Below are 19,293 nucleotides of genomic sequence, written 5' to 3'. Positions count from 1 at the left end.
TCGCGCCCTCTGTTTCTGCCCCTCTGTTTCTCGCCCTCTGATTAAGCCCCTCTGTTTCAACCCATCTGTTTCTCGCCCTCTGTTTCTGCCCCTCTGTTTCTCGCCCTCTGTTTAAGCCCCTCTGTTTCAACCCATCTGTTTCTCGCCCTCTGTTTCTGCCCCTCTGTTTCTCGCCCTCTGTTTCAGCCCCTCTGTTTCAGCCCGTCTGTTTCAGCCCCTCTGTTTCTCGCCCTCTGTTTCAGCCCCTCTGTTTCTCGCCCTCTGTTTCAGCCCCTCTGTTTCTCGCCCTCTGTTTCAGCCCCTCTGTTTCTCGCCCTCTGTTTCAGCCCCTCTGATTCAGCCCCTCTGTTTCAGCCCCGCTGTTTCTCCCGCACTGTTCCAGCCCCTCTGTTTCAGCCCCTCTGTTTCAGCCACTCTGTTTCAGCCACTCTGTTTCAGCCCCTCTGTTTCAGCCCCTCTGTTTCTCGCCCTCTGTTTCAGCCGCTCTGTTTTTCGCCCTCTTTTTCAGCCCCTCTGTTTCAGCCCGTATGTTTCAGCCACTCTGTTTCTCGCCCTCTGTTTCAGCCCCTCTGATTCAGCCCCTCTGCTTCTCGCCCTCTGTTTCAGCCCCTCTGTTTCTCGCCCTCTGTTTCAGCCCCTCTGTTTCTCGCCCTCTGTTTCAGCCCCACTGTTTCAGCCCCTCTGTTTCAGCCCCTCTGTTTCAGCCCCTCTGTTTCAGCCCCTCTGTTTCTAGCCCTCTGTTTCAGCCCCTCTGTTTCTCGCCCTCTGTTTCAGCCCCTCTGTTTCAACCCATCTGTTTCTCGCTCACTGTTTCTGCCCCTCTGTTTCTCGCCCTCTGTTTCAGCCCCTCAGTTTCTCGCCCTCTGTTTCAGCTCCGCTCAATCAGCCCCTCTGTTTCAGCCCCTCTGTATCAGCCCCTCTGATTCAGCCCCTCTGTATCAGCCCCTCTGTTTCAGCCCCTCTGTTTCAGCCCCTCTGTTTCAGCCTCTCTGATTCAGCCCCTCTGTTTCTCGCCCTCTGTTTCAGCCACACTGTTTCAGCCCCTCTGTTTCATCCCCTCTGTTTCAGCCCCTCTGTTTCAGCCCCTCTGTTTCTAGCAATCTGTTTCAGCTCCTCTGTTTCTCGCCCTCTGTTTCAGCCCCTCTGTTTCAGCCCATCTGTTTCGCGCCCTCTGTTTCTGCCCCTCTGTTTCTCGCCCTCTGATTAAGCCCCTCTGTTTCAACCCATCTGTTTCTCGCCCTCTGTTTCTGCCCCTCTGTTTCTCGCCCTCTGTTTAAGCCCCTCTGTTTCAACCCATCTGTTTCTCGCCCTCTGTTTCTGCCCCTCTGTTTCTCGCCCTCTGTTTCAGCCCCTCTGTTTCAGCCCCTCTGTTTCTAGCCCTCTGTTTCAGCCCCTCTGTTTCTCGCCCTCTGTTTCAGCCCCTCTGTTTCAACCCATCTGTTTCTCGCCCTCTGTTTCTGCCCCTCTGTTTCTCGCCCTCTGTTTCAGCCCCTCAGTTTCTCGCTCTCTGTTTCAGCTCCGCTCAATCAGCCCCTCTGTTTCAGCCCCTCTGAATCAGCCCCTCTGATTCAGCCCCTCTGTTTCAGCCCCTCTGATTCAGCCCCTCTGTTTCAGCCCCTCTGTTTCAGCCCCTCTGATTCAGCCCCTCTGTTTCTCGCCCTCTGTTTCAGCCCCTCTGTTTCTCGCCCTCTGTTTCGGCCCCTCTGTTTCTCGCCCTCTGTTTCAGCCCCACTGTTTCAGCCCCTCTGTTTCATCCCCTCTGTTTCAGCCCCTCTGTTTCAGCCCCTCTGTTTCTAGCAATCTGTTTCAGCTCCTCTGTTTCTCGCCCTCTGTTTCAGCCCCTCTGTTTCAGCCCATCTGTTTCGCGCCCTCTGTTTCTGCCCCTCTGTTTCTCGCCCTCTGTTTAAGCCCCTGAGCTTCTCGCCCTCTGTTTCAGCTCCGCTGATTCAGCCCCTCTGTTTCAGCACCTCTGAATCAGCCCCTCTATTTCTCGCCCTCTGTTTCAGCCCCTCTGTTTCTCGCCCTCTGTTTCAGCCCCTCTGTTTCTCACCCTCAGTTTCAACACCACTGTTTCAGCCCCTCTGTTTCAGCCCCTCTGATTCAGCCCCTCTGTTTCAGCCCCTCTGTTTCAGCCCCTCTGATTCAGCCCCTCTGTTTCAGCCCCTCTGATTCAGCCCCTCTGATTTAGCCCCTCTGATTCAGCCCCTCTGTTTCTCGCCCTCTGTTTCAGCCCCTCTGTTTCAGCCCCTCTTGTCTCACCCTCTGTTTCAGCCCCTCTGATTCAGCCCCTCTGATTCAACCCGACTCATTCAGCCCCTCTGATTCAGCCCCTCTGTTTCCCGCCTCTCTGTTTCAGCCCCTCTGTTTCTCGCCTTCTGTTTCAGCCACTCTGTTTCAGCCCCTCTGTTTCAGCCCCTCTGTTTCAGCCCCTCTGATTCAGCCCCTCTGTTTCCCCCCCCTCTGATTCAACCCCTCTGTTTCAGTCCCTCTGTTCCAGCCCCTCTGTTTCAGCCCCTCTGTTTCTCGCCCTCTGTTTCAGCCCCTCTGTTTCTCGCCCTCTGTTTCAGCCCCTCTGATTCAGCCCCTCTGTTTCATCCCCTCTGTTTCTCCCCCTCTGTTCCAGCCCCTCTGTTCCAGCCCCTCTGTTTCAGCCTCTCTGTTTCAGCCCCTCTGTTTCAGCCCCTCTGTTTCAGCCCCTCTGTTTCTCGCCCTCTGTTTCAGCCCCTCTGTTTTTCGCCCTCTTTTTCAGCCCCTCTGTTTCAGCCCGTCTGTTTCAGCCACTCTGTTTCTCGCCCTCTGTTTCAGCCCCTCTGTTTCTCACCCTCTGTTTCAGCCCCTCTGTTTCTCGCCCTCTGTTTCAGCCCCTCTGTTTCTCGCCCTCTGTTTCAGCCCCTCTGTTTCAGCCACTCTGTTTCAGCCCCACTGTTTCTCGCCCTCTGTGTCAGCCCCACTGTTTCAGCCCCTCTGTTTCAGCCCCTCTGTTTCAGCCCCTCTGTTTCAGCCCCTCTGTTTCTCGCCCTCTGTTTCCCCCCCTCTGTTTCTCGCCCTCTGTTTCAGCCCCTCTGTTTCAGCCCCTCTGTTTCTCGCCCTCTGTTTCAGCCCCTCTGTTTCTCGCCCTCTGTTTCAGCCCCTCTGTTTCTGGCCCTCTGATTCAGCCCCGCTGATTCAGCCCCTCTGTTTCAGCCCCACTGAATCAGCCCCTCTGATTCAGCCCCTCTGTTTCAGCCCCTCTGTTTCTGCCCCTCTGTTTCAGCCGCTCTGTTTCTCGCCCTCTGTTTCAGCCCCTCTGTTTCTCGCCCTCTGTTTCAGCCCTTCCGTTTCTCGCCCTCTGTTCCAGCCCCTCTGTTTCAGCCCCTCTGTTTCAGCCGCTCTGTTTCTCACCCTCTATTTCAGCCCCTCTGAATCAGCCCCTCTGATTCAGCCCAACTCATTCAGCCCCTGTGTTTCAGCCCCTCCGTTTCTCGCCCTCTGTTTCAGCCCCTCTGTTTCTCGCCCTCTGTTTCAGCCCCTCTGTTTCAGCCCCTCTGTTTCAGTCCCTCTGTTTCTCGCCCTCTGTTTCTCGCCCGCTGTTTCAGCCCCTCTGTTTCTCGCCCTCTGTTTCAGCCCCTCTGTTTCTCGCCCTGTGTTTCAGCCCCTAAGTTTCAGCCCCTCTGTTTCTCGCCCTCTGTTTCAGCCCTTCTGTTTCTCGCCCTCTGTTTCAGCCCCTCTGTTTCTCGCCCTCTGTTTCAGCATCTCTGTTTCTCGCCCTCTGTTTCAGCCCCTCTATTTCAGCTCCTCTGTTTCAGCCCCTCTGTTTCAGCCCCTCTGTTTCTCGCCCTCTGTTTCAGCCCCTCTGTTTCAGCCCCTCTGTTTCAGCCCCTCTGTTTCTCACCCTCTGTTTCAGCTCCTCTGTTTCTCGCCTTCTGTTTCAGTCCCTCAGTTTCAGCCCCTCTGTTTCAGCCCCTCTGTTTCTCGCCCTCTGTTTCAGCCCCTCTGTTTCTCGCCCTCTGTTTCAGCCCCTCTGTTTCAGCCCCTCTGTTTCAGCCGCTCTGTTTCTCACCCTATGTTTCAGCCCCTCTGAATCAGCCCCTCTGATTCAGCCCCACTCATTCAGCCCCTGTGTTTCAGCCCCTCTGTTTCTCGCCCTCTGTTTCAGCCCCTCTGTTTCTCGCCCTCTGTTTCAGCCCCTCTGTTTCAGCCCCTCTGTTTCAGCCCCTCTGTTTCTCGCCCTCTGTTTCTCGCCCTCTGTTTCAGCCCCTCTGTTTCTCGCCCTCTGTTTCAGCCCCTCTGTTTCTCGCCCTGTGTTTCAGCCCCTCTGTTTCAGCCCCTCAGTTTCAGCCCCTCTGTTTCAGCCCCTCTGTTTCTCGCCCTCTGTTTCAGCCCCTCTGTTTCTCGCCCTCTGTTTCAGCCCCTCTGTTTCAGCCCCTCTGTTTCAGCCCCTCTGTTTCTCGCCCTCTGTTTCTCGCCCTCTGTTTCAGCCCCTCTGTTTCTCGCCCTCTGTTTCAGCCCCTCTGTTTCTCGCCCTCTGTTTCAGCATCTCTGTTTCTCGCCCTCTGTTTCAGCCTCTCTGTTTCAGCCCCTCTGTTTCAGCCCCTCTGTTTCAGCCCCTCTGTTTCTCGCCCTCTGTTTCAGCCCCTCTGTTTCTCGCCCTCTGTTTCAGCCCCTCTGTTTCTCGCCCTCTGTTACAGCCCCTATGTTTCAGCCCCTCTGTTTCAGCCCCTCTGTTTCTCGCCCTCTGTTTCAGCCCCTCTGTTTCTCGCCCTCTGTTTCAGCCCCTCTGTTTCAGCTCCTTTGTTTCAGCCCCTCCGTTTCTCACCCTCTGTTTCAGCCCCTCTGATTCAGCCACTCTGATACAGCCCCACTCATTCAGCCCCTCTGTTTCAGCCCCTCTGTTTCTCGCCCTCTGTTTCAGCCCCTCTGTTTCTCGCCCTCTGTTTCACCCCCTCTGTTTCAGCCCCTCTGTTTCTCGCCCTCTGTTTCTCGCCATCTGTTTCTCGCCCTCTGTTTCAGCCCCTCTGTTTCTCGCCCTCTGTTTCAGCCCCTCTGTTTCTCGCCCTCTGTTTCATCCCCTCTGTTTCAGCCCCTCGGTTTCTCGCCCTCTGTTTCAGCCCTTCTGTTTCTTGCCCTCTGTTTCAGCCCCTCTGTTTCAGCCCCTCTGTTTCACGCCCTCTGTTTCTGCCCCTCTGTCTCTCGCCCTCTGTTTCAGCCCCTCTGCTTCTCGCCCACTTTTTCAGCCCCGCTGATTCAGCCCCTCTGTTTCAGCCCCTCTGAATCAGTCCCTCTGAATCAGCCCCTCTGTTTCAGCCCCTCTGTTTCTGCCCCACGTTTTAGCCCCTCTGTTGCTCGCCCTCTGTTTCAGCCCCTCTGTTTCTCGCCCTCTGTTTCAGCCCCTCTGTTTCTCGCCCTCTGTTTCAGCCCCTCTGTTTCAGCCCCTCTGTTTCAGCCCCTCCGTTTCTTACCCTCTGTTTCAGCCCCTCTGATTCAGCCACTCTGATACAGCCCCACTCATTCAGCCCCTCTGTTTCAGCCCCTCTGTTTCTCGCCCTCTGTTTCAGCCCCTCTGTTTCTCGCCCTGTGTTTCAGCCCCTCTGTTTCAGCCCCTCAGCTTCATCCCCTCTGTTTCAACCCCTCTGTTTCTCGCCCTCTGTTTCAGCCCCTCTGTTTCTCGCCCTCTGTTTCAGCCCCTCTGTTTCTCGCCCTCTGTTTCAGCATCTCTGTTTCTCGCACTCTGTTTCAGCCCCTCTATTTCAGCCCCTCTGTTTCAGACCCTCTGTTGCAGCCCCTCTGTTTCTCGCCCTCTGTTTCAGCACCTCTGTTTCTCGCCCTGTGTTTCAGCCCCTCTGTTTCAGCCCCTCAGTTTCAACCACTCTGTTTCAGCCCCTCTGTTTCGCGCCCTCTGTTTCAGCCCCTCTGTTTTTCGCCCTCTTTTTCAGCCCCTCTGTTTCTGCCCCTCTGTTTTAGCCCCTCTGTTTCTCGACCTCTGATTCAGCCCCTCTGTTTCTCGCCCTCTGTTTCAGCCCCTCTGTTTCTCGCCCTCTGTTTCAGCCCCTCTGTTTCAGCCCCTCTGTTTCAGCCCCTCCGTTTCTCACCCTCTGTTTCAGACCCTCTGATTCAGCCACTCTGATACAGCCCCACTCATTCAGCCCCTCTGTTTCAGCCCCTCTGTTTCTCGCCCTCTGTTTCAGCCCCTCTGTTTCTCGCCCTGTGTTTCAGCCCCTCTGTTTCAGCCCCTCAGCTTCATCCCCTCTGTTTCAGCCCCTCTGTTTCGCGCCCTCTGTTTCAGCCCCTCTGTTTCTCGCCCTCTTTTTCAGCCCCTCTGTTTCAGCCCGTCTGTTTCAGCCCCTCTGTTTCTCGCCCTCTGTTTCAGCCCCTCTGTTTCTCGCCCTCTGTTTCAGCCCCTCTGTTTCTCGCCCTCTGTTTCAGCCCCTCTGTTTCTCGCCCTCTGTTTCTGCCCCTCTGTTTCTCGCCCTCTGTTTCAGCCCCTCTGTTTCAGCCCCTCTGTTTCTAGCCCTCTGTTTCAGCCCCTCTGTTTCTCGCCCTCTGTTTCAGCCCCTCTGTTTCAACCCATCTGTTTCTCGCCCTCTGTTTCTGCCCCTCTGTTTCTCGCCCTCTGTTTCAGCCCCTCAGTTTCTCGCTCTCTGTTTCAGCTCCGCTCAATCAGCCCCTCTGTTTCAGCCCCTCTGAATCAGCCCCTCTGATTCAGCCCCTCTGTTTCAGCCCCTCTGATTCAGCCCCTCTGTTTCAGCCCCTCTGTTTCAGCCCCTCTGATTCAGCCCCTCTGTTTCTCGCCCTCTGTTTCAGCCCCTCTGTTTCTCGCCCTCTGTTTCGGCCCCTCTGTTTCTCGCCCTCTGTTTCAGCCCCACTGTTTCAGCCCCTCTGTTTCATCCCCTCTGTTTCAGCCCCTCTGTTTCAGCCCCTCTGTTTCTAGCAATCTGTTTCAGCTCCTCTGTTTCTCGCCCTCTGTTTCAGCCCCTCTGTTTCAGCCCATCTGTTTCGCGCCCTCTGTTTCTGCCCCTCTGTTTCTCGCCCTCTGTTTAAGCCCCTGAGCTTCTCGCCCTCTGTTTCAGCTCCGCTGATTCAGCCCCTCTGTTTCAGCACCTCTGAATCAGCCCCTCTATTTCTCGCCCTCTGTTTCAGCCCCTCTGTTTCTCGCCCTCTGTTTCAGCCCCTCTGTTTCTCACCCTCAGTTTCAACACCACTGTTTCAGCCCCTCTGTTTCAGCCCCTCTGATTCAGCCCCTCTGTTTCAGCCCCTCTGTTTCAGCCCCTCTGATTCAGCCCCTCTGTTTCAGCCCCTCTGATTCAGCCCCTCTGATTTAGCCCCTCTGATTCAGCCCCTCTGTTTCTCGCCCTCTGTTTCAGCCCCTCTGTTTCAGCCCCTCTTGTCTCACCCTCTGTTTCAGCCCCTCTGATTCAGCCCATCTGATTCAACCCGACTCATTCAGCCCCTCTGATTCAGCCCCTCTGTTTCCCGCCTCTCTGTTTCAGCCCCTCTGTTTCTCGCCTTCTGTTTCAGCCACTCTGTTTCAGCCCCTCTGTTTCAGCCCCTCTGTTTCAGCCCCTCTGATTCAGCCCCTCTGTTTCCCGCCCCTCTGATTCAACCCCTCTGTTTCAGTCCCTCTGTTCCAGCCCCTCTGTTTCAGCCCCTCTGTTTCTCGCCCTCTGTTTCAGCCCCTCTGTTTCTCGCCCACTGTTTCAGCCCCTCTGATTCAGCCCCTCTGTTTCATCCCCTCTGTTTCTCCCCCTCTGTTCCAGCCCCTCTGTTCCAGCCCCTCTGTTTCAGCCTCTCTGTTTCAGCCCCTCTGTTTCAGCCCCTCTGTTTCAGCCCCTCTGTTTCTCGCCCTCTGTTTCAGCCCCTCTGTTTTTCGCCCTCTTTTTCAGCCCCTCTGTTTCAGCCCGTCTGTTTCAGACACTCTGTTTCTCGCCCTCTGTTTCAGCCCCTCTGTTTCTCACCCTCTGTTTCAGCCCCTCTGTTTCTCGCCCTCTGTTTCAGCCCCTCTGTTTCTCGCCCTCTGTTTCAGCCCCTCTGTTTCAGCCACTCTGTTTCAGCCCCACTGTTTCTCGCCCTCTGTGTCAGCCCCACTGTTTCAGCCCCTCTGTTTCAGCCCCTCTGTTTCAGCCCCTCTGTTTCAGCCCCTCTGTTTCTCGCCCTCTGTTTCCCCCCCTCTGTTTCTCGCCCTCTGTTTCAGCCCCTCTGTTTCAGCCCCTCTGTTTCTCGCCCTCTGTTTCAGCCCCTCTGTTTCTCGCCCTCTGTTTCAGCCCCTCTGTTTCTGGCCCTCTGATTCAGCCCCGCTGATTCAGCCCCTCTGTTTCAGCCCCACTGAATCAGCCCCTCTGATTCAGCCCCTCTGTTTCAGCCCCTCTGTTTCTGCCCCTCTGTTTCAGCCGCTCTGTTTCTCGCCCTCTGTTTCAGCCCCTCTGTTTCTCGCCCTCTGTTTCAGCCCTTCCGTTTCTCGCCCTCTGTTCCAGCCCCTCTGTTTCAGCCCCTCTGTTTCAGCCGCTCTGTTTCTCACCCTCTATTTCAGCCCCTCTGAATCAGCCCCTCTGATTCAGCCCAACTCATTCAGCCCCTGTGTTTCAGCCCCTCCGTTTCTCGCCCTCTGTTTCAGCCCCTCTGTTTCTCGCCCTCTGTTTCAGCCCCTCTGTTTCAGCCCCTCTGTTTCAGTCCCTCTGTTTCTCGCCCTCTGTTTCTCGCCCGCTGTTTCAGCCCCTCTGTTTCTCGCCCTCTGTTTCAGCCCCTCTGTTTCTCGCCCTGTGTTTCAGCCCCTAAGTTTCAGCCCCTCTGTTTCTCGCCCTCTGTTTCAGCGCTTCTGTTTCTCGCCCTCTGTTTCAGCCCCTCTGTTTCTCGCCCTCTGTTTCAGCATCTCTGTTTCTCGCCCTCTGTTTCAGCCCCTCTATTTCAGCTCCTCTGTTTCAGCCCCTCTGTTTCAGCCCCTCTGTTTCTCGCCCTCTGTTTCAGCCCCTCTGTTTCAGCCCCTCTGTTTCAGCCCCTCTGTTTCTCACCCTCTGTTTCAGCTCCTCTGTTTCTCGCCTTCTGTTTCAGTCCCTCAGTTTCAGCCCCTCTGTTTCAGCCCCTCTGTTTCTCGCCCTCTGTTTCAGCCCCTCTGTTTCTCGCCCTCTGTTTCAGCCCCTCTGTTTCAGCCCCTCTGTTTCAGCCGCTCTGTTTCTCACCCTATGTTTCAGCCCCTCTGAATCAGCCCCTCTGATTCAGCCCCACTCATTCAGCCCCTGTGTTTCAGCCCCTCTGTTTCTCGCCCTCTGTTTCAGCCCCTCTGTTTCTCGCCCTCTGTTTCAGCCCCTCTGTTTCAGCCCCTCTGTTTCAGCCCCTCTGTTTCTCGCCCTCTGTTTCTCGCCCTCTGTTTCAGCCCCTCTGTTTCTCGCCCTCTGTTTCAGCCCCTCTGTTTCTCGCCCTGTGTTTCAGCCCCTCTGTTTCAGCCCCTCAGTTTCAGCCCCTCTGTTTCAGCCCCTCTGTTTCTCGCCCTCTGTTTCAGCCCCTCTGTTTCTCGCCCTCTGTTTCAGCCCCTCTGTTTCAGCCCCTCTGTTTCAGCCCCTCTGTTTCTCGCCCTCTGTTTCTCGCCCTCTGTTTCAGCCCCTCTGTTTCTCGCCCTCTGTTTCAGCCCCTCTGTTTCTCGCCCTCTGTTTCAGCATCTCTGTTTCTCGCCCTCTGTTTCAGCCTCTCTGTTTCAGCCCCTCTGTTTCAGCCCCTCTGTTTCAGCCCCTCTGTTTCTCGCCCTCTGTTTCAGCCCCTCTGTTTCTCGCCCTCTGTTTCAGCCCCTCTGTTTCTCGCCCTCTGTTTCAGCCCCTATGTTTCAGCCCCTCTGTTTCAGCCCCTCTGTTTCTCGCCCTCTGTTTCAGCCCCTCTGTTTCTCGCCCTCTGTTTCAGCCCCTCTGTTTCAGCTCCTTTGTTTCAGCCCCTCCGTTTCTCACCCTCTGTTTCAGCCCCTCTGATTCAGCCACTCTGATACAGCCCCACTCATTCAGCCCCTCTGTTTCAGCCCCTCTGTTTCTCGCCCTCTGTTTCAGCCCCTCTGTTTCTCGCCCTCTGTTTCACCCCCTCTGTTTCAGCCCCTCTGTTTCTCGCCCTCTGTTTCTCGCCATCTGTTTCTCGCCCTCTGTTTCAGCCCCTCTGTTTCTCGCCCTCTGTTTCAGCCCCTCTGTTTCTCGCCCTCTGTTTCATCCCCTCTGTTTCAGCCCCTCGGTTTCTCGCCCTCTGTTTCAGCCCTTCTGTTTCTTGCCCTCTGTTTCAGCCCCTCTGTTTCAGCCCCTCTGTTTCACGCCCTCTGTTTCTGCCCCTCTGTCTCTCGCCCTCTGTTTCAGCCCCTCTGCTTCTCGCCCACTTTTTCAGCCCCGCTGATTCAGCCCCTCTGTTTCAGCCCCTCTGAATCAGTCCCTCTGAATCAGCCCCTCTGTTTCAGCCCCTCTGTTTCTGCCCCTCGTTTTAGCCCCTCTGTTGCTCGCCCTCTGTTTCAGCCCCTCTGTTTCTCGCCCTCTGTTTCAGCCCCTCTGTTTCTCGCCCTCTGTTTCAGCCCCTCTGTTTCAGCCCCTCTGTTTCAGCCCCTCCGTTTCTTACCCTCTGTTTCAGCCCCTCTGATTCAGCCACTCTGATACAGCCCCACTCATTCAGCCCCTCTGTTTCAGCCCCTCTGTTTCTCGCCCTCTGTTTCAGCCCCTCTGTTTCTCGCCCTGTGTTTCAGCCCCTCTGTTTCAGCCCCTCAGCTTCATCCCCTCTGTTTCAACCCCTCTGTTTCTCGCCCTCTGTTTCAGCCCCTCTGTTTCTCGCCCTCTGTTTCAGCCCCTCTGTTTCTCGCCCTCTGTTTCAGCATCTCTGTTTCTCGCACTCTGTTTCAGCCCCTCTATTTCAGCCCCTCTGTTTCAGACCCTCTGTTGCAGCCCCTCTGTTTCTCGCCCTCTGTTTCAGCACCTCTGTTTCTCGCCCTGTGTTTCAGCCCCTCTGTTTCAGCCCCTCAGTTTCAACCACTCTGTTTCAGCCCCTCTGTTTCGCGCCCTCTGTTTCAGCCCCTCTGTTTTTCGCCCTCTTTTTCAGCCCCTCTGTTTCTGCCCCTCTGTTTTAGCCCCTCTGTTTCTCGACCTCTGATTCAGCCCCTCTGTTTCTCGCCCTCTGTTTCAGCCCCTCTGTTTCTCGCCCTCTGTTTCAGCCCCTCTGTTTCAGCCCCTCTGTTTCAGCCCCTCCGTTTCTCACCCTCTGTTTCAGCCCCTCTGATTCAGCCACTCTGATACAGCCCCACTCATTCAGCCCCTCTGTTTCAGCCCCTCTGTTTCTCGCCCTCTGTTTCAGCCCCTCTGTTTCTCGCCCTGTGTTTCAGCCCCTCTGTTTCAGCCCCTCAGCTTCATCCCCTCTGTTTCAGCCCCTCTGTTTCGCGCCCTCTGTTTCAGCCCCTCTGTTTCTCGCCCTCTTTTTCAGCCCCTCTGTTTCAGCCCGTCTGTTTCAGCCCCTCTGTTTCTCGCCCTCTGTTTCAGCCCCTCTGTTTCTCGCCCTCTGTTTCAGCCCCTCTGTTTCTCGCCCTCTGTTTCAGCCCCTCTGTTTCTCGCCCTCTGTTTCAGCCCCTCTGATTCAGCCCCTCTGTTTCAGCCCCGCTGTTTCTCCCGCACTGTTCCAGCCCCTCTGTTTCAGCCCCTCTGTTTCAGCCACTCTGTTTCAGCCACTCTGTTTCAGCCCCTCTGTTTCAGCCCCTCTGTTTCTCGCCCTCTGTTTCAGCCGCTCTGTTTTTCGCCCTCTTTTTCAGCCCCTCTGTTTCAGCCCGTCTGTTTCAGCCACTCTGTTTCTCGCCCTCTGTTTCAGCCCCTCTGATTCAGCCCCTCTGCTTCTCGCCCTCTGTTTCATCCCCTCTGTTTCTCGCCCTCTGTTTCAGCCCCTCTGTTTCTCGCCCTCTGTTTCAGCCCCACTGTTTCAGCCCCTCTGTTTCAGCCCCTCTGTTTCAGCCCCTCTGTTTCAGCCCCTCTGTTTCTAGCCCTCTGTTTCAGCCCCTCTGTTTCTCGCCCTCTGTTTCAGCCCCTCTGTTTCAACCCATCTGTTTCTCGCCCTCTGTTTCTGCCCCTCTGTTTCTCGCCCTCTGTTTCAGCCCCTCAGTTTCTCGCCCTCTGTTTCAGCTCCGCTCAATCAGCCCCTCTGATTCAGCCCCTCTGAATCAGCCCCTCTGATTCAGCCCCTCTGTATCAGCCCCTCTGTTTCAGCCCCACTGTTTCAGCCCCTCTGTTTCAGCCGCTCTGATTCATCCCCTCTGTTTCTCGCCCTCTGTTTCAGCCCCTCTGTTTCAGCCTCTCTGTTTCAGCCCCTCTGTTTCTCGCCCTCTGTTTCAGCCACACGGTTTCAGCCCCTCTGTTTCATCCCCTCTGTTTCAGCCACTCTGTTTCAGCCCCTCTGTTTCTAGCAATCTGTTTCAGCTCCTCTGTTTCTCGCCCTCTGTTTCAGCCCCTCTGTTTCAGCCCATCTGTTTCGCGCCCTCTGTTTCTGCCCCTCTGTTTCTCGCCCTCTGATTAAGCCCCTCTGTTTCAACCCATCTGTTTCTCGCCCTCTGTTTCTGCCCCTCTGTTTCTCGCCCTCTGTTTAAGCCCCTCTGTTTCAACCCATCTGTTTCTCGCCCTCTGTTTCTGCCCCTCTGTTTCTCGCCCTCTGTTTCAGCCCCTCTGTTTCAGCCCCTCTGTTTCTAGCCCTCTGTTTCAGCCCCTCTGTTTCTCGCCCTCTGTTTCAGCCCCTCTGTTTCAACCCATCTGTTTCTCGCCCTCTGTTTCTGCCCCTCTGTTTCTCGCCCTCTGTTTCAGCCCCTCAGTTTCTCGCCCTCTGTTTTAGCTCCGCTCAATCAGCCCCTCTGTTTCAGCCCCTCTGAATCAGCCCCTCTGATTCAGCCCCTCTGTTTCAGCCCCTCTGATTCAGCCCCTCTGTTTCAGCCCCTCTGTTTCAGCCCCTCTGATTCAGCCCCTCTGTTTCTCGCCCTCTGTTTCAGCCCCTCTGTTTCTCGCCCTCTGTTTCAGCCCCTCTGTTTCTCGCCCTCTGTTTCAGCCCCTCTGTTTCAGCCCCTCTGTTTCAGCCCCTCTGATTCAGCCCCTCTGTTTCTCGCCCTCTGTTTCAGCCCCTCTGTTTCTCGCCCTCTGTTTCAGCCCCTCTGTTTCTCGCCCTCTGTTTCAGCCCCTCTGTTTCAGCCCCTCTGTTTCTAGCAATCTGTTTCAGCTCCTCTGTTTCTCGCCCTCTGTTTCAGCCCCTCTGTTTCAGCCCATCTGTTTCGCGCCCTCTGTTTCTGCCCCTCTGTTTCTCGCCCTCTGTTTAAGCCCCTGAGCTTCTCTCCCTCTGTTTCAGCTCCGCTGATTCAGCCCCTCTGTTTCAGCACCTCTGAATCAGCCCCTCTATTTCTCGCCCTCTGTTTCAGCCCCTCTGTTTCTCGCCCTCTGTTTCAGCCCCTCTGTTTCTCACCCTCAGTTTCAACACCACTGTTTCAGCCCCTCTGTTTCAGCCCCTCTGATTCAGCCCCTCTGTTTCAGCCCCTCTGTTTCAGCCCCTCTGTTTCAGCACCTCTGATTCAGCCCCTCTGTTTCAGCCCCTCTGATTCAGCCCCTCTGATTTAGCCCCTCTGATTCAGCCCCTCTGTTTCTCGCCCTCTGTTTCAGCCCCTCTGTTTCAGCCCCTCTTGTCTCACCCTCTGTTTCAGCCCCTCTGATTCAGCCCCTCTGATTCAACCCGACTCATTCAGCCCCTCTGATTCAGCCCCTCTGTTTCCCGCCTCTCTGTTTCAGCCCCTCTGTTTCTCGCCTTCTGTTTCAGCCCCTCTGTTTCAGCCCCTCTGTTTCAGCCCCTCTGTTTCAGCCCCTCTGATTCAGCCCCTCTGTTTCCCGCCCCTCTGATTCAGCCCCTCTGTTTCAGTCCCTCTGTTCCAGCCCCTCTGTTTCAGCCCCTCTGTTTCTCGCCCTCTGTTTCAGCCCCTCTGTTTCTCGCCCTCTGTTTCAGCCCCTCTGATTCAGCCCCTCTGTTTCATCCCCTCTGTTTCTCCCCCTCTGTTCCAGCCCCTCTGTTCCAGCCCCTCTGTTTCAGCCTCTCTGTTTCAGCCCCTCTGTTTCAGCCCCTCTGTTTCAGCCCCTCTGTTTCTCGCCCTCTGTTTCAGCCCCTCTGTTTTTCGCCCTCTTTTTCAGCCCCTCTGTTTCAGCCCGTCTGTTTCAGCCACTCTGTTTCTCGCCCTCTGTTTCAGCCCCTCTGTTTCTCACCCTCTGTTTCAGCCCCTCTGTTTCTCGCCCTCTGTTTCAGCCCCTCTGTTTCTCGCCCTCTGTTTCAGCCCCTCTGTTTCAGCCCCTCTGTTTCAGCCCCACTGTTTCTCGCCCTCTGTGTCAGCCCCACTGTTTCAGCCCCTCTGTTTCAGCCCCTCTGTTTCAGCCCCTCTGTTTCAGCCCCTCTGTTTCTCGCCCTCTGTTTCAGCCCCTCTGTTTCTCGCCCTCTGTTTCAGCCCCTCTGTTTCAGCCCCTCTGTTTCTCGACCTCTGTTTCAGCCCCTCTGTTTCTCGCCCTCTGTTTCAGCCCCTCTGTTTCTGGCCCTCTGATTCAGCCCCGCTGATTCAGCCCCTCTGTTTCAGCCCCACTGAATCAGCCCCTCTGATTCAGCCCCTCTGTTTCAGCCCCTCTGTTTCTGCCCCTCTGTTTCAGCCGCTCTGTTTCTCGCCCTCTGTTTCAGCCCCTCTGTTTCTCGCCCTCTGTTTCAGCCCTTCTGTTTCTCGCCCTCTGTTCCAGCCCCTCTGTTTCAGCCCCTCTGTTTCAGCCGCTCTGTTTCTCACCCTCTATTTCAGCCCCTCTGAATCAGCCCCTCTGATTCAGCCCAACTCATTCAGCCCCTGTGTTTCAGCCCCTCCGTTTCTCGCCCTCTGTTTCAGCCCCTCTGTTTCTCGCCCTCTGTTTCAGCCCCTCTGTTTCAGCCCCTCTGTTTCAGTCCCTCTGTTTCTCGCCCTCTGTTTCTCGCCCTCTGTTTCAGCCCCTCTGTTTCTCGCCCTCTGTTTCAGCCCCTCTGTTTCTCGCCCTGTGTTTCAGCCCCTCAGTTTCAGCCCCTCTGTTTCTCGCCCTCTGTTTCAGCCCCTCTGTTTCTCGCCCTCTGTTTCAGCCCCTCTGTTTCTCGCCCTCTGTTTCAGCATCTCTGTTTCTCGCCCTCTGTTTCAGCCCCTCTATTTCAGCTCCTCTGTTTCAGCCCCTCTGTTTCAGCCCCTCTGTTTCTCGCCCTCTGTTTCAGCCCCTCTGTTTCAGCCCCTCTGTTTCAGCCCCTCTGTTTCTCACCCTCTGTTTCAGCCCCTTTGTTTCTCGCCTTCTGTTTCAGTCCCTCAGTTTCAGCCCCTCTGTTTCAGCCACTCTGTTTCACGCCCTCTGTTTCAGCCCCTCTGTTTCTCGCCCTCTGTTTCAGCCCCTCTGTTTCAGCCCCTCTGTTTCAGCCGCTCTGTTTCTCACCCTATGTTTCAGCCCCTCTGAATCAGCCCCTCTGATTCAGCCCCACTCATTCAGCCCCTGTGTTTCAGCCCCTCTGTTTCTCGCCCTCTGTTTCAGCCCCTCTGTTTCTCGCCCTCTGTTTCAGCCCCTCTGTTTCAGCCCCTCTGTTTCAGCCCCTCTGTTTCTCGCCCTCTGTTTCTCGCCCTCTGTTTCAGCCCCTCTGTTTCTCGCCCTCTGTTTCAGCCCCTCTGTTTCTCGCCCTGTGTTTCAGCCCCTCTGTTTCAGCCCCTCAGTTTCAGCCCCTCTGTTTCTCGCCCTCTGTTTCAGCCCCTCTGTTTCTCGCCCTCTGTTTCAGCCCCTCTGTTTCTCGCCCTCTGTTTCAGCATCTCTGTTTCTCGCCCTCTGTTTCAGCCTCTCTGTTTCAGCCCCTCTGTTTCAGCCCCTCTGTTTCAGCCCCTCTGTTTCTCGCCCTGTGTTTCAGCCCCTCTGTTTCTCGCCCTCTGTTTCAGCCCCTCTGTTTCTCGCCCTCTGTTTCAGCCCCTATGTTTCAGCCCCTCTGTTTCAGCCCCTCTGTTTCTCACCCTCTGTTTCAGCCCCTCTGTTTCAGCCCCTCTGTTTCAGCCCTTCTGTTTCTCGCCCTCTGTTCCAGCCCCTCTGTTTCAGCCCCTCTGTTTCAGCCGCTCTGTTTCTCACCCTCTATTTCAGCCCCTCTGAATCAGCCCCTCTGATTCAGCCCAACTCATTCAGCCCCTGTGTTTCAGCCCCTCCGTTTCTCGCCCTCTGTTTCAGCCCCTCTGTTTCTCGCCCTCTGTTTCAGCCCCTCTGTTTCAGCCCCTCTGTTTCAGTCCCTCTGTTTCTCGCCCTCTGTTTCTCGCCCTCTGTTTCAGCCCCTCTGTTTCTCGCCCTCTGTTTCAGCCCCTCTGTTTCTCGCCCTGTGATTCAGCCCCTCAGTTTCAGCCCCTCTGTTTCTCGCCCTCTGTTTCAGCCCCTCTGTTTCTCGCCCTCTGTTTCAGCCCCTCTGTTTCTCGCCCTCTGTTTCAGCATCTCTGTTTCTCGCCCTCTGTTTCAGCCCCTCTATTTCAGCTCCTCTGTTTCAGCCCCTCTGTTTCAGCCCCTCTGTTTCTCGCCCTCTGTTTCAGCCCCTCTGTTTCAGCCCCTCTGTTTCAGCCCCTCTGTTTCTCACCCTCTGTTTCAGCCCCTTTGTTTCTCGCCTTCTGTTTCAGTCCCTCAGTTTCAGCCCCTCTGTTTCAGCCACTCTGTTTCACGCCCTCTGTTTCAGCCCCTCTGTTTCTCGCCCTCTGTTTCAGCCCCTCTGTTTCAGCCCCTCTGTTTCAGCCGCTCTGTTTCTCACCCTATGTTTCAGCCCCTCTGAATCAGCCCCTCTGATTCAGCCCCACTCATTCAGCCCCTGTGTTTCAGCCCCTCTGTTTCTCGCCCTCTGTTTCAGCCCCTCTGTTTCTCGCCCTCTGTTTCAGCCCCTCTGTTTCAGCCCCTCTGTTTCAGCCCCTCTGTTTCTCGCCCTCTGTTTCTCGCCCTCTGTTTCAGCCCCTCTGTTTCTCGCCCTCTGTTTCAGCCCCTCTGTTTCTCGCCCTGTGTTTCAGCCCCTCTGTTTCAGCCCCTCAGTTTCAGCCCCTCTGTTTCTCGCCCTCTGTTTCAGCCCCTCTGTTTCTCGCCCTCTGTTTCAGCCCCTCTGTTTCTCGCCCTCTGTTTCAGCATCTCTGTTTCTCGCCCTCTGTTTCAGCCTCTCTGTTTCAGCCCCTCTGTTTCAGCCCCTCTGTTTCAGCCCCTCTGTTTCTCGCCCTGTGTTTCAGCCCCTCTGTTTCTCGCCCTCTGTTTCAGCCCCTCTGTTTCTCGCCCTCTGTTTCAGCCCCTATGTTTCAGCCCCTCTGTTTCAGCCCCTCTGTTTCTCACCCTCTGTTTCAGCCCCTCTGTTTCAGCCCCTCTGTTTCAGCCCCTATGTTTTTCGCCCTCTGTTTCAGCCCCTCTGTTTCTCGCCCTCTGTTTCAGCCCCTCTGTTCCTCTCCCTCTGTTTCAGCCTCTCTGTTTCTCGCCCTCTTTTTCAGCCCCTCTCTTTCAGCCCCTCTGTTTCAGCCCCTCTGTTTCTCGCCCTCTGTTTCAGCCCTTCTGTTTCTCGCCCTCTGTATCAGCCCCTCTCTTTCAGTCCCTCTGTTTCAGCCCCTTTGTTTCAGCCCCTCTGTTTCTCGCCCACTGTTTCTCGCCCTCCGTTTCAGCCCCTCTGTTTCTCGCCCTCTGTTTCAGCCCCTCTGTTTCAGCCCCTCTGATTCAGCCCCTCTGTTTAAGCCCCTCTGTTTCAGCCCCTCTGTTTCAGCCCCTCTGTTTCTTGCCCTCTGTTTCAGCCCCTCTGTTTCTCGCCCTCTGTTTCAGCCCCTCTGTTTCTCGCCCTCTGTTTCAGCCCCTCTGTTTCTCGCCCTCTGTTTCAGCCCCTCTGTTTTAATCCATCTGTTTCTCGCCCTCTGTTTCAGCCCCTCAGTTTCTCGACCTCTGTTTCAGCTCCGCTGATTCAGCTCCTCTGTTTCAGCCCCTCTGAATCAGCCCCTCTGATTCAGCCCCTCTGTTTCAGCCCCTCTGTTTCAGCCCCTCTGTTTCTCGCCCTCTGTTTCAGCCCCACTGATTCAGCCCCTCTGTTTCAGCCCCTCTGATTCAGCCCCTCTGATTTAGCCCCTCTGATTCAGCCCCTCTGTTTCTCGCCCTCTCTTTCAGCCCCTCTGTTTCAGCCCCTCTGTTTCAGCCCCTCTGTTTCTCACCCTCTGTTTCAGCCCCTCTGATTCAGCCCCTCTGATTCAACCCCACTCATTCAGCCCATCTGATTCAGCCCCTTTGTTTCCCGCCCCTCTGTTTCAGCCCCTCTGTTTCTCGCCCTCTGTTTCAGCCCCTCTGTTTCAGCCCCTCTGTTTCAGCCCCACTGTTTCAGACCCTCTGATTCAGCCCCTCTGTTTCCCGCCCCACTGATTCAGCCCCTCTGTTTCAGCCCCTCTGTTCCAGCCCCTCTGTTTCAGCCCCTCTGTTTCTCGCCCTCTGTTTCAGCCCCTCTGTTTTTCGCCCTCTTTTTCAGCCCCTCTGTTTCAGCCCCTCTGTTTCAGCCCCTCTGTTTCAGCCTCTCTGTTTCAGCACCTCTGTTTCAGCCCCTCTGTTTCAGCCCCTCTGTTTCTCGCCCTCTGTTTCAGCCCCTCTGTTTTTCGCCCTCTTTTTCAGCCCCTCTGTTTCAGCCCGTCTGTTTCAGCCACTCTGTTTCTCGCCCTCTGTTTCAGCCCCTCTGTTTCTCACCCTCTGTTTCAGCCCCTCTGTTTCTCGCCCTCTGTTTCAACCCCTCTGTTTCTCGCCCTCTGTTTCAGCCCCACTGTTTCAGCCCCTCTGTTTCAGCCCCTCTGTTTCAGCCCCTCTGTTTCAGCCCCTCGGTTTCACGCCCTCTGTTTCTGCCCCTCTGTTTCTTGCCCTCTGTTTCAGCCCCTCTGTTTCTGGCCCTCTGTTTCAGCCCCGCTGATTCAGCCCCTCTGTTTCAGCCCCTCTGAATCAGCCCCTCTGAATCAGCCCCTCTGTTTCAGCCCCTCTGTTTCTGCCCCTCTGTTTTAGCCCCTCTGTTTCTCGCCCTCTGTTTCAGCCCCTCTGTTTCTCGCCCTCTGTTTCAGCCCCTCTGTTTCTCGCCCTCTGTTTCAGCCCCTCTGTTTCAGCCCCTTTGTTTCAGCCCCTCCGATTCTCACCCTCTGTTTCAGCCCCTCTGATTCAGCCACTCTGATACAGCCCCACTCATTCAGCCCCTCTGTTTCAGCCCCTCTGTTTCTCGCCCTCTGTTTCAGCCCCTCTGTTTCTCGCACTCTGTTTCAGCCCCTCTGTTTCAGCCCCTCTGTTTCTCGCCCTCTGTTTCTCGCCATCTGTTTCTCGCCCTCTG

This window comes from Chiloscyllium punctatum, chromosome 4, assembly GCF_047496795.1.
Source record: "Chiloscyllium punctatum isolate Juve2018m chromosome 4, sChiPun1.3, whole genome shotgun sequence".
NCBI lineage: Eukaryota > Metazoa > Chordata > Chondrichthyes > Orectolobiformes > Hemiscylliidae > Chiloscyllium > Chiloscyllium punctatum.
This window is presented reverse-complemented; position numbering follows the sequence as displayed.